At 38.7% G+C, this 18,108-nt stretch overlaps 1 long non-coding RNA gene across 1 annotated transcript in view; it reads right to left on the bottom strand.

Moving 5' to 3' along the window:
* LOC127527173 (uncharacterized) overlaps window positions 1–17,629 on the bottom strand; it is a 54,076-nt gene extending 36,447 nt beyond the window's left edge. Inside the window, exon 1 of the long non-coding RNA XR_007934475.1 lies at window positions 17,338–17,629. This is a non-coding gene — a long non-coding RNA (uncharacterized LOC127527173). The remainder of the gene's footprint in view (window positions 1–17,337) is intronic.
* Window positions 17,630–18,108: the final 479 nt, after the last annotated feature.

Consider the following 18,108-nt stretch of genomic DNA (forward strand, 5'->3'; position numbering starts at 1 on the left):
TCAGGCTGGTGCCCTGCCCAGGGTTTGTTTCCTGCCTTGCGCCCTGTGTTGGCTGGGATTGGCTCCAGCAGACCCCCGTGACCCTGTACTTAGGATATAGCGGGTTGGTTAATGGATACCTGGTCATGTTACTTACAGAAATTCTCAGATATTTCTACACTTATAGGATTTATCGATAAAGGAGATAAGACAAGGTGGAGAAGTATATGGGTGCAGAGGGTATTGCCTGCATCTTACAACTTAGCAAACCTAAGGAAATGGTTATTGACTTTCACTCACTATTCAGGGAGTGGATGTAGAGGTGTCTTACAAGTCCACATAATGACAGGTTCGACTAGTGTTGTAACACATAAAAACTATAAGAAAGGACAGAGCAGAACTTTGACATCCTTCACATCTTCTACATCTCTGTGATGGCAAGTGCAGTTTTCTACACTGTGGTGTGCTGGACTAGTAACATCACTTCAAGACAGGCCAACCAAATCAACAAGCTAATTAAAAGGGCTAGTTCATTTATTGAACATACTTTGGACTCCCTGGAGGTAGTATCAAAGGACAGAATTAAATAAAAACTTAGTGCTATTATGGACAACGCTGCAAATCCTCTCTCTGCCACGCTAACGCTGAGGACTTTCAGCCAAGAAATTATTCAGCAGAAGAGTGTCAAGAAATGCTACTAGAGCTCCTTTATACCAACATCAATACACTTGCACAATGCCTCACTGGGACTGGGACTGCCAAGTTAGACGTTTTCTTTCTTTTCAGTCATTCTGGCGTGTGTTCAGACCATAGTGTCTTGTATAGTGATGATGGATTCCTTGTTTTTGAAGAATGCTTCGACAGCGAAAGCATGGTGCGCTCCGGATCAAGGCATGTTTCCAACTGAAAACTGCAAGGGGCCTGTGGTGATCTGGCAACAGAAAACCTTTGCCAGTTTAAATTAGATTAAATAACAGAGCATCATTTTAAACAGAACATTTGGTATAAGTACAATGCTATCAAAAAGACATATTGTATCCTGCAGAAAGAAAGCGTGATTAACTTATGACTTTATGTGTCAGATTGATTCTGTCTTAGACTCAACAAAATGATTTGAATCATAATGAGGAAGATTTAACAGTCAGCAGACATTTTGAATAAACAGAGATTGAAATTTGGGTACTTGTACAAACTTTCTTGACCTTTACACATACGTTTCACTTCACGCTTAGTGCCTTGGCTGGGGTTAGTAAAAGACAGTCACAAGATAAATATCTGCTAAATGTGACATGGCCTGCAAGTGCTTAAATATACTGCATGTGACAGCCTAGACATTTTATGTTGTAGCTACTAATATGACAATATTTTGCAGGTCTTTGGGCTAGAAGCATTCAACAGATGACATGTTATAGACACTGAATAAAAATCAATGCAAATTTAACACAAGGTAACTTAAATCCCTTTTTTCACCTTCTGGCATCTCATCTAGGCTGCAGTCATACTGCATTTCTGATTTTTCTCTAGACTGCAAGAAGTTTTTAATAGACATCCTTTACTTAACTTTTAGATTAAAAGTTTGAAGCCTATTACAGATATTAACTTTAAATGATAATTATAAATGTAATCTGTAAATTGCAAAATGTAATAAATGTAATATACTCAAAGTCACTTAATCCAAGTCAGGGTCTCAGGGAGCAGGAGCCTATTTCATAAGCAAGGCAGAAGTCTCTGTATATAAAACGATAAAACACCCGGCGTTCATGCCCAGCCATAATGTCACCCAGTGTCCTCAAGATGGCTGCAATTTAAAATGAAAAAAGGTAACAAGATACACAAAGAAAGAGGGGCATAGTGGCTTGCATATCAGGTGAACAGAAGTGCTAAATGCCTGATGTGATCAAAACAGAAGGACTTGCCACCATTGTGCCCATTTTAATAAACAGGCATTTTGCTATGCTAATATAAAATTCTTATGGAAAAAATTAAATAGGAGCCATATTGAATTGAAATCTAAAAATTACAGTAAATTTCAGATAAGTGCTTCTGCCTCATTTATACAAGAACATGTCTGACATGCAGCTGCTGTTTTGTCTGTATAAGGATTGCTTGCTTCCCTGTATCCAATTTCTTCCTGCCTTAAGTCCACTTAAACGAGGATATGCCACCACTAGCTCTTTAATAGAAATACTGAGTCTCAAAAATAGAGAACTGTAGTTTCGATTCCAAATTGGCCCTAGTATGTGCTTGGTGTGTGGGTGTGTTTGTGTGTGTCCTGCGGTGGGTTTGCACCCTGCCCGGGATTGATTCCTGCCTTGTGCCCTGTGTTGGCTGGGATTGGCTCCAGCAGACCCCCGTGACCCTGTGTTCGGGTTCAGCAGGTTGGAAAATGGATAGTTTCTGTAACTGTTTATTGTCAGCATAATTCAAGCCATTTTGAAGTATAATTTTCTGATATCAGTACAAAACACATAGTTCATCACAAATTTGTTTTTCCCAAAAACTCAGTATGTTATTGGTTTTTTAACAAAAAATTAACAATTGCTCATTTAAAACAAAAAAACAAGCCAATGCTGGCTGATTACTGGAAGCATCTCACAAGCATGCAGAACAATTAGACTCAGTCAGTGATTGAGCAAATGGTGTACTGAATGATTCTTTTAAGTTTCCACATCACTAGACTCAACAGAAGTTAAACACAGGAACAGATTACATAAACCTGGGAGGATTACACTTCCACACCATTAATATCCCAGTTTTCAAACTGTCACAGTTGATTCTGATTTATAAAAAAAAGCAAATAATTTCATAACTTCTGAGAAAAAAAAGGAAAATAAAAAATGACTGAGATTTGGAGTGGTGGAGTAAAGAGCAAAATGTGCATGTGGGGGCCAGTCAATGGTATCAATTCCTTCATCCTCCAGGAACTGCCTGCATACTCTCGCCACATTAGGCCGGGCATTGTTGTGCACTAGGAGGAACCCAGGACCCACTGCACTAGCATAGGGTCTGACAATAGATCCAAGGATTTCATCTCGATACCTAATGGCAGTCAAGGTGCCATTGTCTAGCCTGTAGAGGTCTGTGCGTCCCTCCATGGATATGCCTCCCCAGACCATTACTGACCCAACACCAAATCAGTCATGCTGAACGATGTTACAGGTAGCATAACATTCTCCATGGCTTCTCCAGAACCTTACACATCTGTCACATTAGCTCAGGCACTCATCTGCGAAAAGCACAGGGTGGAAAGTGGTGGACCTGCCAATTCTGTTATTTTATGGTAAATGCCAATCAAGCTCCATGGTGCTGGGCAGTGAGCACAGAGCCCACTAGAGGATGTCAGACCCTCAGGCCACCCTCATGAAGTCTGTTTCTGATTGTTTGATCAGAGACATTCACACCAATGGCCTGCTGGAAGTCATTTTGTAGGGCTCTGGCAGTGCTCATCCTGTTCCTCCTTGACCAAAGGAGCAGATACTGGTCCTGCTGATGGGTTAAGGACCTTCTACGGCCCTGTCCAGCTCTCCTAGAGTAACTGCCTGTCTCCTGGAATCTCCTCCATGCCCTTGAGACTGTGCTGGGAGAATATATATAAACTGAGTATAGCTTTTCAGAATGTGTCTTGTCACACACTGCAGCCCAGCAGAAGACCCTGACTCTTAATGATATCGCCATTGATACTTTGATTGCCACTGTTGGCATCACTTCCGGCCAAGCCTAATGATAGCATTTCTGTTACCCATAATTCTCCTTCCTGCCAAATAAGTTCCAGTTCAAGCTAACCTTTCTCCACCTCTTCCTCCTACCTACCATATTTATAGAGCAGTCTCAATCTGTTAGTCAGTTCTGTTATGAACTCCGCTCCTGTAAAGATGTGTTTCTTTTCATTTGCTGATTTTTCAGTATACAGGGTGGCCATCCCAGAACCTTTTTCTATCTGCTGCCTAATGTTTTATCTGGGAACCCCTTGAGAAGGAATGAAAAGTTTGATTTAAATCAATTTCATTTCAAATATACAAAGTCTCCAATTTAATATTGTGTACACATACACACACACACACACACATATATATATATATATATATATATATATATATATATATATATATATATATATATATATATATATATATAAAATGTTTATGTATTTTGAGTGAATTTTGTTTTTCATATTATATTGTGATTTATAACTTCATTATGTGTTTTAATTTAAAAATTTCTTAAATATATTATATTTTCAAGATATTTTATTCTGAGTTTATGTACTGAACTTTGGTGAACATTTCTTGTGTTTAAATGCACTTTATAAATAATATTTTCATTTGATTGAAAAAAACTGCAATTAAAGATGATCAAACACCTGCTTATTCACTGTTCATTAACATATGTCGCTAATCAGTGCTAAGTCTAATATAAAATTTCTGATAAATCTATGTTTCTGTGAGTAATAAGCTAAGTTCATGTCAGTATCTCAGCAGTTATAAGATCCTGCTATCCCTGCAGGCAAGAGCATAAAAACATCCCAGGTGGGGTGACTAGCTTCTTAGCTTGGAGACTTTGACGGTTGTTTACATGCTGCATCTGCGGTAGCAGAAAACACACTTGGGCAATATGCTCCATAAATATATTCAGTTAAAAACACTTAGTGAAAAAATTTTATCAACGTAAAACACAAATGATATTTGATGAATTTCATTTTAAATAAAAATATACTTGTATTTTGAAAATTAATTTTGTAAGCTATATTGCAGAGTGGCCCAGTGGTTAACATTTGTGCCTCACAGCAGGTCCAAATCTGGCCAACATAGATTTTACTCATTCTTGAATGTCAGTGTGGGCATTCTCCAGATAATCTGCTGTGTTCCCACAATCTAAAGAAATGAAGCCAGGCTGAGTAGGAAATGTTACTTAGCCAGCAGCAAGAGAGCATAAGTATGGCCAGTAATTGGCTGCTGCCCTGTCCAGTAATAGAACTTGACTGACTTGTGCCTAATGCTACTGTGTAATCCTTACTGAAATATGTTTGGTTTGGGCAAATAAATTGTTGAATAAATTTAGTCAGGCATCTAAGTCTGAAATCAAAAATGTATAACATGTGAAGACTTATTTTTACTGTACAAGTTTAGCAATGTCACTTTGGTAAAGGTAGGCCAACTTCTTTAAAAGCATTTCTAGTTTTAAACTTTATTGAAGTTACAGGTACACATGAAAGGAATTTTTAGGAAATAGTAATGTCACTTTTTCCATAGACCTACAGTAACTTATTTTGGGGGCAGGCTATTTACATTAAGATTAACAATTAGTTGCCCCATGTGATATGCTCTTAATATTACAGAAACTATTTAACTTATTCATTTGATAGCTATGAATATACCAGGTTTTAACCTAACCACCATTTAATACTAACATTTAAAATTGTAGATTTAACTTATCATATATACTGTATTTGTGTTGACTTTTATGTGTTCTCCCAGTGTTTTTGATATCATTTTAAGTCCTTTTCCAAGTGCTTTCCTGCCCACTTGAGCACACAATGCCAAATCATATAATTGTATGAAAGCATGTCTTCTCACAACAGCACGCAAACAACATGTAAACAATTATTAACTCTATAATACTATTCCTATGAAAATATAATACATTGCATTGTTTTTACAGTACCCTTTAAGTCATCAATATGGTCATAAAAGAAATACAAGCCAGAAGCAGACAATTCTGTTACTACTTTATGTTATATATTATATAATATTCAGAAAAATTAAAAGAACACTTTTTAATCAGAGTATAGCATCAAGTCAATGAAACTTCTGGGATATTGATCTGGTCAGTTAAGTAGCAGAGGGGGTTGTTAATCAGTTTCAGCTGCTTTGGTGTTAATGTGCACTAGAGGAGCAACAATGAGATGACCTCCAAAACAGGAATGGTTTAGCAGTTGAAAGCCACTGACATTTTTTCCTCCTCATCTTTTCTGACTGTTTTTTCACTAGTTTTACATTTGGCTATGGTCAGTGTCACTACTGGTAGCATGAGGTGATACCTGGACCCTACAGAGGTGGCACAGGTAGTCCAACTTCTCCAGGATGGCACATCAATCAATATGTGTCATTGCCAGAAGGTGTTCTGGGTCTCCCAGCACAGTCTCAAGGTTTTGGAGGAGATGTCAGGAGATAGACAGTTATTCTAGGAGAGCTGGACAGGTCCATAGAAGGTCCTTAAACCATTAGCAGAGCTGGTATCTGCTCCTTTGAGCAGGAAGGAACAGGATGAGCACTGTCAGAGCTCTACAACATGACCTCCAGCAGGCCACTGGTGTGAATGTCTCTGACCAAACAATCAGAAACAGGCCCTGTGCTCACTGCCTGGCTCGATTGGTATTTGCCATAGAATAACAGAATTGGCAGGTCCACCCCTGGCGCTCTGTGCTTTTCACAGATGAGTGCCTGAGCACATGTGACAGATGTGTAAGGTTCTGGAGAAGCCATGGAGAATGTTATGTTGCCTGTAACATTGTTCAGCATGACTGGTTTGGTGGTGGGTCTGTGATGGTCTGGGAAGGCATATCCATGGAGGGACGCACAGACCTCTACAGGCTAGACAACGGCACCTTGACTGCTATTAGGTATCGGTATGAAATCCTGCTTGTGCAGTGGGTCCTGGGTTCCTCCTTGTGCATGAAAATGCCCAAACTCATGTGGCATGAGTATACAGGTAGTTCGTGGAGGATGAAGGAGCTCAGTGATACCCCGGTCCAGATCTGGGAGGAGATCCCCAGGACACCATCCGTTGTCTCATTAGTAGCATTCCCTGACGTTATAAGGTATGCATACAAGCACATGGGGGCCATACAAACTACTGAGTATGATTTTGAGTTACTGCAATGAAATTTCGGCAAAATTTTTTTTCACTTTTATTTTTGGGGTGTCTTTGAATTCAGCCCTCTGTAGGTTGATAATTTTCGATTTCCATCAAACAATGTGGTATCCTTTCATTCCTAACACATTACCCTGTCCATATCAGTATAGATATCCATCAGGATGTTCTCCCATTGAGATCTGAATTGTTTTCAAAGTGTTTCTTTAGTTTTTTTGAGCAGCTTATATACAGTATATATAGTATTTATGTCATAATATGTCACATGATAGCTGACAGACTGTTTTTACGTAAAAAACAATTTAACTAATCAAAACATTTATATTCACTTTATGTAAATTGAACTGCAAAGGATTTACTTTGGTCCTTATTAAGTTGTATCCTGCTTCTGATACATGAATAGGTTTAAACTTTTCATTTGTGTGAGTAAAACATGTTTTATTTTATTATTGTCAGAGGTCACTATTTGATACTATGTAAGTAGCTCTGAAAATGGATTGAGGCTCCTTTTGTGTTTCTCACAGAACAGTGAATGTTAGACAGGAAAAAACATTATTGTTAACCATGCGTTAACCATGTATTTGCATATGTTTTGACAACTGCTTTAGGGATTGTAAAGATATACCATAAAACTTTGTATGAGGAAATTATGTATTTGTGGGAGAGCACAGAAAATACATATACATGATAGTACGTTGTTTGTGTATCCAAAGCACAATGAGTCAGTATTAATGTGTTTATAAGGTTGACATATACAAAATCTTTAACGTGCCTTCTAAATATAATTTCTTTTCATAGCATATGCCAATTACACACTCTTTGACCCTCCTAAATGAATTCCTAGGTTGTGGGGTCTGGAATCTATTTGAGCATCATCAGTCTCAATGCAGGTTTACTGCCAGAGAATGGAATACGGTAGGCCATGAGGGCAAAACAAACAGTGAACCAGGAGATGAGCACAGTCAACAATGGATCATTAATATTAAGAACAAAATGCTAAATCATACTTGAAGTCAAAGAACATTTAGTCAGAAGTTGTAAACTGAAGAACTATTAATAATTCACACAAAGGTTTATTATTTCAGGAAGTGTCCGCAGTCTTGGATGATGTCTACAGTACACTTATAACGTAATGAGTGTGACCTCCGATGACATATAACTTAAAAACCGAACACTGTATTACAGCAACCGAGGTACAAAATTGTGGTGTCCGTAACAAATAAATAAATAAAAAACTCAGACATGGTAAACGTTACGTACAATGTTAACCAAAAAGTAAATTTGTTACAGAGATGATGTACAAAGAAAATAATGATTAGTCTGGAGTCCCTCAGTTACAAAACCCCCAGAACACACTGTTTAAATAATGAAAAAAATTTGTAAAGCCATGAACAATTTATAAAATAAGTCAAATCCCAACCCTAGATATGGTACTAGTCCATCAAACCTTTATGCATCTCAATATATACATTGTGGACGTCAGAGGGCGCTGTTGCCCTGTGAAACCCAATAAACAGATGCTCTGGACACAAACATAAAAGCACCAAGCAGATTTTTAATCTTCTTTTCAGCAATATTGCCTTCAAAGCACCACATCCACCAAATACACTATAAATAATAGGAATAAATACAACAGTTCTCTCCACCCAGCAGATCCGTCACACTCCCTCCCAACTCCGGACCTTTGCTGGGTCTCCACTAGTCCTTTATATAGTCCTTGTCCTGGAAGTGCTCCTGTCCTTCTGTCCACGTGATTCACCAGCACTTCCGGGTCAGATGGAGACTTGTATTTTCTTCAGCCCGGAAGTACTTCTGTCCTTCCGTCCCCATAACTTAGGAGTACTTCCAGACTATATGGGAAATAAAAATTCCTGCAGCGTCACCCGGTGGCACCCATGGTACCCAGCAGGACTGTGAAGCCAAACTCCATCTCCCATAGTGTCCTGTGGGAATACGGGGCACCGCTAAGCTGAAGGGAAGTCGCCATCTAGAGTCCTGGGTGTGCTGGCTGGGTTGAGCTGCTGGCCGTCCATCACAATATATATTATAGTTGCATATTTATGCACAGTATTATTAAGGTTTTCACCATTCCTTGTCCCAGCTAAAACAAAAAACCTAATGTTTATTATTTTCCCCCACTTACTTGCCTTGATTTTTGCTTATGTTTAGTGTTACCTTTGTAGTGTTCCATGTCTGCAGCAGCAGAGTCTCTAACTAGATCATTGCTCTCAAGTGTTGTGGTCATTAATAAAACAGTTATGCAAATGTTTTTAAAGACACATATCTTCTAATATATAAAGCAGAGTCTATGTATGTTTGTTTGTCCGCCATACAAATCTGCACCGGGCGTCCGATCACCACCAAACTGGGCATGGGGCTGCTTTGTGACCAGGACGAGGTTATGGGGTATGTTTGGTTGGGAAAAATGTCCTTGGTCAAGCGCAGGACACCTTTTGACCAACACAATGTTCGCAAAAAGTCCCTGTACTTATCACCGACAAGATGGCCACACGTTGCAACAGACGTTAACAGCGGCACCATCTAGTGGCACGTTTGGTCTCTGTGCATCCCTCTTTACCAATGTTTCTTTAAATTGCCAAGACCACCAAACTGGGCATGGGGCTGCTTTGTGACCAGGAGGAGGTCATGGGGTATGTTTGGTTGGGAAAAATGTCCTTGGTCAAGCACAGGACACCTTTTGACCGACACAACATTCACAAAAAGTCCCCGTACTTATCATCGACAAGATGGCCGCACATTGCAACAGACGTTAACGGCAGCGGCATCTAGCGGCACGTTTGGTCTCTGTGCATCCCTCTTTACCAATGTTTCTTTAAATTGCCAAGACATTGTGGAAGTGTCCAAGTATGAGAAAGCCGACTGCTTTCATCGCGTGAAGGGGAACTGCCGTATATATGTAAAACGTGAACAACCCAGTGCATGTGACTGTCTCTCCATATTTGTGGTGCTATTTGCTCACTTGTGGTGCTATTTGCTCACTCAAAGTAAGATTTCAGTCTTGGTCTTTCTGACTGAGTGGTGCTATTTGTTCGCTTTCTGACGTATTGTAAATAATGTACATTCAACTCACTATGGTGCTTATTCCATACGTAATACCATGTGACACATTGTAATTGTCCTGCTTTTTGTTAATAAACCAATGCCACCAAAAAAGACATAGCATTAGAAAGTCCACTTCCGATGCCACAAAAAAGTCTATTTCAAGGGCGTCTCAAACATTGCACAAGACGTCAAGATGTTTTCATACCAAAAATTCTGCTGATTCCGAATGATTTACCCTTTGATTTCAAACGTCTACAATTTCCTGTTCAAAAAAGTCTATTTCAAGGCCTTCTCAATTCTTGTGCAAGACGTCAACATGTTTTCATACAAAGAATTCTGCTGACTCCGAATGATTTACCCTTTGATTTCAAAAGGCTAGAATTTCCTATTCGTTTGGATTTTGCTATGTGAATTACTAAGGCTGAAGGGTAATCACTCCAAGTTAAAGACATCAATTTGGAAAATCCATGCTTTTCACATGGACAACTCTATGTGACATGTTCTACAGTGGGCAATCCTAACAATCTGTTCATTTTCGGAACCCCAGGACAACACAAAATATATACTGTATCCAAAGCCTCTAAAATGACCACTTATATTACCTATTACAATAAAATGTCAATCAGAAAAATGTTGGTTCGATTTCTATGTTCTGTTTCTTTCATTTGGGAAATTCACCAGTTATAGATTCCCAGGCAACGCTGGGTACTCCTACTAGTTTTCTCATAAAAGAGACACTGTATACCAATCTGGTCTGTTTTGGGGTATTTTATACTTCATTCTAAAACACTTTGATTTTGGATCTAGTATAATTCCACTGATAAATCTGAAATTTGAAACTATGACATTTTATTGTCACTTTTGTCCAGATTTATTGCAGTGGAAAAGTGTCAATATACAAAATGAAGTTTGCAAAAGAAAAATATTATGGTATTATTTAAAATACCTATCATTTCTCCAGTGACAATATAGTTCCATACCATGACTGTGATGTGCTCTTGAACTAAGGAAAAATTTTTTGGAGTTGATTCAATCCATATCTGATCAGTTTTTGTGCTCATATGAGACATCAGTTTTTAGAAAATGTGTATTGCAATTCATTTATGCCACCAATTCATTTTATTAAAATACAAAGCTAAATGGGTTAACAGCCAATATTAATGTCAAGCCCATCACAAAGCTCACCCTCTCCAACAAAGCCTGCAAAGGAATATTAGAAAAAAAAAACCTTCAGACATGGGAAGCACTTGGTATGTCACACAGTCAATAACTGAAATAGGATATGAACTCAGAATGAAAGATCTGGGAGATAGTGACACTATTATCTATATAGAGATCAACAGTTAATACAACACTGTCTATGAGAATTAAAAAAAAAACATCAAAAAAGAAACTGCCATTGTACCCTGTGGACTGATTGTGGGGTTTTTTTATAGTTATATTCCATTTGTGCTAATAGGCCGTCTTTCTTGCTTACCACATAAAAATATAAGGCTGTAAATTAACCAATTCATGACAAATTACTTTGCAGAGTACAGTACTTATTGCTTGGTGCATGGCAGCCTTTTTGGCACAGTGGTTAGCACTGCTGCTTCACAGATCCAGTGTTCTGACTTTGATCATCATGTGTTCATGTGTTTTCCCTGGGTATTTCTGTATTTGTCTTGCTGAAATGTTAGATCAATTGGTGATTCTAAATTGGCCCCATGTTAGTGGGCCCAGCAATAGACTCCTGCCCAGTCTGGGGTTGTTTCCAGCTGTGCATCCACTAAACTGGATTAAAAGACTTTGAGAATGCGTGCATTTGTGTGTTTATGTTTGGTGCTTGTGATAGTAGACACACATGCATTGAGAGCTCATGTACTTGTGCCATTGTTGCATATCACAGAAAAAAGGACCAATCAATTTTTAAAACATACAGCAGCCTAAAAATAATTAAAGAATTAGTTTACTTTAGTTGCATCTATTCTTCTTGGGTAGAATTTTTCTGTTTAAAGATATTGCAATTTAGCATTATTGTGCTACTGCTCAATTGGTGTATGTAAGTTGAAGTGAATCTTTTGAGGCTATTTTGTTGCCATTTTTATATTATTGATTATCTAGACATCTGAGGAATACTTGCTGAAAAAGATTTATGTGCTAGGCAAGCTCAGACAAGGATGGCAGAAGCACTTACAGGCTCTAAAAACGGAGGTCAGTGATAACATCTTTTACATTATTGATCACAAGCCTTTAGAATATGCTAGCTATAAGACAGAAATGTATTGAAACCTTGAATTTTAACATTTTATTCACATTATTTAGTTATAAGGTACATTTTTATCTTTTGCAAGTTGTTTGTAATATATAATTGAATTAAATTGTTGTATTAAAATGTCAGATGAGGTGTATCAAAGGAATTTTTAGTATATAATCAGAATCAGTTAAAAACACATAATGTGGACTGACATTTCAACGTGCACATCTGGAGATCAGAAGAACACTGATTGCTGCCTGATCTAATACTTTTCTGACCTGGTAGTATATCTCTATTATAATAAAAAAATCTTGAGAGATGAGACTTTTTGTTCTGCAATGACACATGAACTTTTGAAGAGACTTTTTGGAATGAAGTCCCGCGAGACAGAAACTTTTAACATGAGATTCTTTCAAGTCATGCCCTACTTACACCATTTTCAAACAAGATCACAGTCTTCTCACCTCTCAGTCTTGTGAATGCTTTTGTCAGGCACACTTCTTGCACTTTCAGCTCTTATAAATTTTAACGTTTTCCTCACTTTAAGTTCCCAATTAAAGAAGATGTATTATGTCCAAATCTTATTGAAGAATTTCATCACGAAGGGTTCTCAACAGAAAAAATGAGTACACGGGCATTCCTAGCACCTAGAAACGTGGAAGTCAAATGAATTTACACCAAAAATGTCAATCAGTAACACGGAAAAATGGTTAAGCGCATATCAATACACTATGCTGAAACAGTTGGTGGTGATCGTGTGGAAGATGAAAACATCAACTTACAATATCATGAAGAATATCTACAAACGTTAACACTGTCCTGTCTTCCACCGCACAAATTACTGTAGAAAGAAGGATGTATCCAAGAAAGGTAATGTAGTACATCTGCCGTGGATAACATTAGACAACAAAGAAGATCTTGATATGCCATTCATATTAAAACATTAACAATTTCCAGTTTGCAAAGACAATTAACATATCTCAGAGCCAAACATTCGAAAAAGTCATTTTGTTTAATAGTGAGAAAGAAGTGAAATGCAATCACGGTCAGTTATACTTGGTTTGGATGCAAATGTAACACTGCACATGAAAATTAAAATCTGTTTAAATTGTACATTCACATTCCCATACGCGAGCGGCAGAACTACAAAGAGACTGGCACGTAGTGCTGGCAAGGGGGTTGGCGAGTGAAGCGAGCAGGGGGCAAAGCACCCTAGTTATTAAACAAAGAAAAGTTTGCTCTGCTTATTATGTCAAACTGGTAAATTTGATGTTTCCTTTTTGAAATCATTTCTTTTTGTCTACCATGATCGTTACATTTGGGGATATCCATCCATCCATCCATTTTCCAACCCGCTGAATCCGAACACAGGGTCACGGGGGTCTGCTGGAGCCAATCCCAGCCAACACAGGGCACAAGGCAGGAAACAATCCTGGGCAGGGTGCCAACCCACCGCAGGACACACACAAACACACCCACACACCAAGCACACACTAGGGCCAATTTAGAAACGCCAATCCACCTAACCTGCATGTCTTTGGACTGTGGGAGGAAACCGGAGTGCCCGGAGGAAACCCACACAGACACGGGGAGAACATGCAAACTCCACGCAGGGAGGACCCGGGAATCGAACCCAGGTCCCCAGATCTCCCAACTGCGAGGCAGCAGCGCTACCCACTGCGCCACCGTGCCGCCCATTTGGGGATATATATTTGTAATATACAGTATATTATAAATACACTGAAGCACTATTTCTACTGTTTGTGTGAAGTGTGGACAGCACATACCACTTCCCAAGCAAAATCAATTGGGAAGCTGAGCTTTAGAATTGCTTTATCCTTCTTAAAATGACACTTTAGCGTCTGAAAACATTTCCCTGTAATGCTGTGCTGGATCGCAGGTTTATATTCATTGACCCATTCATTTACAGAACCCTGTTTATATAGTGTTAGGGCCTGGGGTTCTATTGTCTGTCCTAGTAGGTGGAGATGTTGTGGTGCCATTTAATACCATATCTTTCGTACAGAAACAGAAGCAAAACTAAACAACAGGCATTGTAGGGCTCAATTCTGGGTCAGCTCTGGATCAAGTGAGACCTCATCTTTTAGAGCGGTCTGCTTTTATAGGTCTCCAATCAGAAGGGTTGGCGTTACTTGCCCACATTAGGCATCTTCTTGGGGTTGTGGATGAGAATAAATTATGATACTATTAGCAGAAGTGCCACCTCCTGTGCTGGAGTGAAAATATATACACAAATGTTCGTGTATGTTTAACATGCCTGGAAGGTGATCCTTCAACTCACATGTATGACAACGCTCGCTGAGCAGATTATTAAGAACACCTGTACACTTGCTTTGTCTGTGAAATTATCTAATCAGCCAATCAGGTGGCAGCAACACAATGTATAAAATTAAGCTTATATAGACCAGGGGCCTCATGTATAAACGGTGCGTATGCACAGAAATGTTGCGTAAGAACGTTTCCACGTTCAAATCGCGATGTATAGAACCTACACTTGGCGTAAAGCCACGCACTTTTCTATGGTACCTCATACCCTGGCGTACGCAAGTTCTCCGCTCGGTTTTGCAGACTGGCGGCACCCAGCGTCAAAGCAGTGCTACTGTTCCTGTGTGGTTACCTTTTCTTAGATCCACATCCACAACGGCAGCTTTATCAAATACACTGAAATTAACCGCATATCGTTCATAAATTTAATGCATCTGATTGTAATTAGCCTGTAACAATATAATGGTCCACAGAATGGTCAAACTATTCTAAATACCATAACTGCTTTAGCTTTGTTACTCTCACTGCACCTTCTTCTTCTTCTATCAGCTGCTCCCATTAGGGGTTGCCACAGCAGATCATCTTTTTCCATATTACTCGCACTGCACCACTCGGAGTATTTATATCACTGTATCTTAGTGTGAATCACAGATCTACAGCGATCGGAAAGAGAATTATCGGTATACAGCATCAAGCACTAGCTGCCTCAGCCATTCGCTATTTGAACTGCTCTCATCCGACCAACGCTTCACAGCCTTTCCTGTTCAGACCTCGCGGTTCACAAACAGTTTCATTCCAAGAACTATACACGCACTCAATCAGTCCATCAAGTGCTCCTTGTAGAACTGTTTGTACTTGCAAGTTACCGTGAGGTAATTGTACTTATGATAGTTATAATATTGCACAACCTGAGCCACTTTATAAAGCGCGTATTTACATATGATGACGATATAATTTTTAAGATGAAATGCAGCAAAATATGTTGATTATGTTATACAGATAAAACTTTAACTACACGGTGTCGCAGCGCTAACAAGCTTGAGCTTCGTTCATGGTTTGTTCCTGCCTCACGCTGTTTTCATGCTGTGGCTGGCGCGACACTGAAAGGATAGATGGATAGAATAATTAAACATTATGAAGATATTTCGATATTCCTTAAAAGTTTTGAAGAATCGTCGTTCTAAGCTTACAGATGGCTTAAAATCTATTACAGAGCTGATTGTGTGGCGATTGGGTATTTGGAGAAAGAAAAGTAAGGACAGGAATTGGGGGTTAGTACGTTTGAAAAATAAAGTACTTCTGTAATAAAGCATTTCATTGAAGGTCGCGCATGGCGCAACAAGCATCTTGCTGTAAGACATGAACAATCACTGCGCCACCATGTTCCCATGTTTAATAACATGCTTTAACTCATATCATCATGAAAATGATATCACGTATACTTCTCAGTATTTTAATTACTTAGAGAGCTGTAATATTACGAACGTAATGGATTCTGTGTCCTGTTGGAGGAAGAGCACGTAGTAATTCAACAACAACAACAACATTTATTTATATAGCACATTTTCATACAAAAAGTAGCTCAAAGTGCTTTACATAATGAAAAAAAGAAAACTAAAAGACAAAATAAGAAATTAAAATAAGACAACATTAGTTAACATAGAAAAAGAGTAAGGTCCGATAGCCAGGGTGGACAGAAAAAACAAAAAAAAACTCCAGAAGGCTGGAGAAAAAAAATTAAATCTGCAGGGGTTCCAGGCCACGAGACCGCCCAGTCCCCTCTGGGCATTCTACTTAACATAAATGAAATAGTCCTCTTTGTAGTTAGGGTTCTCACAGAGTCACTTGATGATGACGGTCATGCAGACTTCTGGCTTTTAATCCATCATTGTTGGAACATCATGGTGCTTTGAGTAGATGACACCGGAAAAGGAAACAGAAGAGAGAGTAGGGGTTAGTACAGATTTTAGAGCCACCACAAATAGTTATTATAATGAATTGGATATACAGAGCATCAGGATTTAAATTACAGTGAAGTTATGAGAAGGCCATGTTAAAGTAATGTGTTTTCAGCAGTTTTTTAAAGTGTTCCACTGTATTAGCCTGGCAAATTCCTATTGGCAGGCTATTCCAGATTTTAGGTGCATAACAGCAGAAGGCTGCCTCACCACTTCTTTTAAGTTTTGCTCTTGGAATTCTAAGGAGACACTCATTTGAGGATCTGAGGTTACGATTTGGAATATAAGACGTCAGACATTCCGATATATAAGATGGGGCGAGATTATTTAAGGCTTTATAAACCATAAGCAGAATTTTAAAGTTAATCCTGAATGACACAGGTAACCAGTGTAGTGACATCAAAACTGGAGAGATGTGCTCGGATTTTCTTTTCCTGGTTAGGATTCTAGCAGCTGCATTCTGCACTAGTTGCAAACGATTTATGTCTTTTTTGGGTAGTCCTGAGAGGAGTGCGTTACAGTAATCTAGTCGACTGAAAACAAATGCGTGAACTAATTTCTCAGCATCTTTCAATGATATAAGAGGTCTAACTTTTGCTATGTTTCTTAGGTGAAAAAATGCTGTCCTAGTGATCTGATTAATATTAAATTTTAGATTACAGTCAGCAGTTACCCCTAAGCTTTTTACCTCTGTTTTGACTTTTAATCCTAATGCATTCAGTTTATTTCTAATAGCCTCATTGTATCCATTATTGCCAATCACTAAGATTTCAGTTTTCTCTTTATTTAACTGGAGAAAGTTACTATTCATCCATTCTGAGATACAAGTTAGACATTGTGTTAGTGAGTCAAGAGAATCGGGGTCATCAGGTGCAATTGATAAATACAGCTGTGTGTCATCAGCATAGCTGTGGTAGCTCACGTTGTGCCCTGAGATAATCTGACCTAATGGAAGCATGTAGATTGAGAAGAGCAGCGGACCCAGGATAGAGCCTTGTGGAACACCATATAGGATATCATGTGTCTTTGAGTTGTAATTACCACAACTAACAAAGAATTTTCTCCCTGCCAGGTAGGATTCAAACTAATTTAAGACGCTGCCAGAGAGGCCCACCCATTGACTAAGGCGATTTCTAAGAATATTATGATCAATGGTGTCAAATGCGGCACTCAGATCTAAGAGGATAAGAACAGATAAATGGCCTCTGTCTGCATTTACCCGCAAATCACTTACTACTTTAACGAGCACAGTTTCTGTGCTGTGATTTGTTCTAAAACCTGACTGAAATTAATCAAGAACAGCATTCGGGCACATAGAGCACATAGAAGATCAAATACAAAACAAAGCATTTAACGTGCTACTTTAGTTACGATGGGATTTGAGAAACTAGTAAATTAAACGATTTTAAGATGAAGTTTATGATGTTCTACTTTAATGACAAAATAAACTACATGATTAAAGTGGAAATTTCGAGATTAAAGTTGACATTTTGTGCTTTTTTCACACTGTGTGCCTTTTTTTTCACTGTACCCTAATAAGCTTTCATATGACACTCAGACGGTGGGCTACAAGTCGCCTTTTCACGGCGACTTTGATATGTGACAACTTTTTTATTTCGGGCACTGTGCGACTTTGTGAACTTGAGCTTCTCCGACACGCTATGTCACTCGATCAACTTCCTTTTGTTGCTTATATAACTGTTTAAACCAACAAAT

Source organism: Erpetoichthys calabaricus, chromosome 3, assembly GCF_900747795.2.
Source record: "Erpetoichthys calabaricus chromosome 3, fErpCal1.3, whole genome shotgun sequence".
NCBI lineage: Eukaryota > Metazoa > Chordata > Cladistia > Polypteriformes > Polypteridae > Erpetoichthys > Erpetoichthys calabaricus.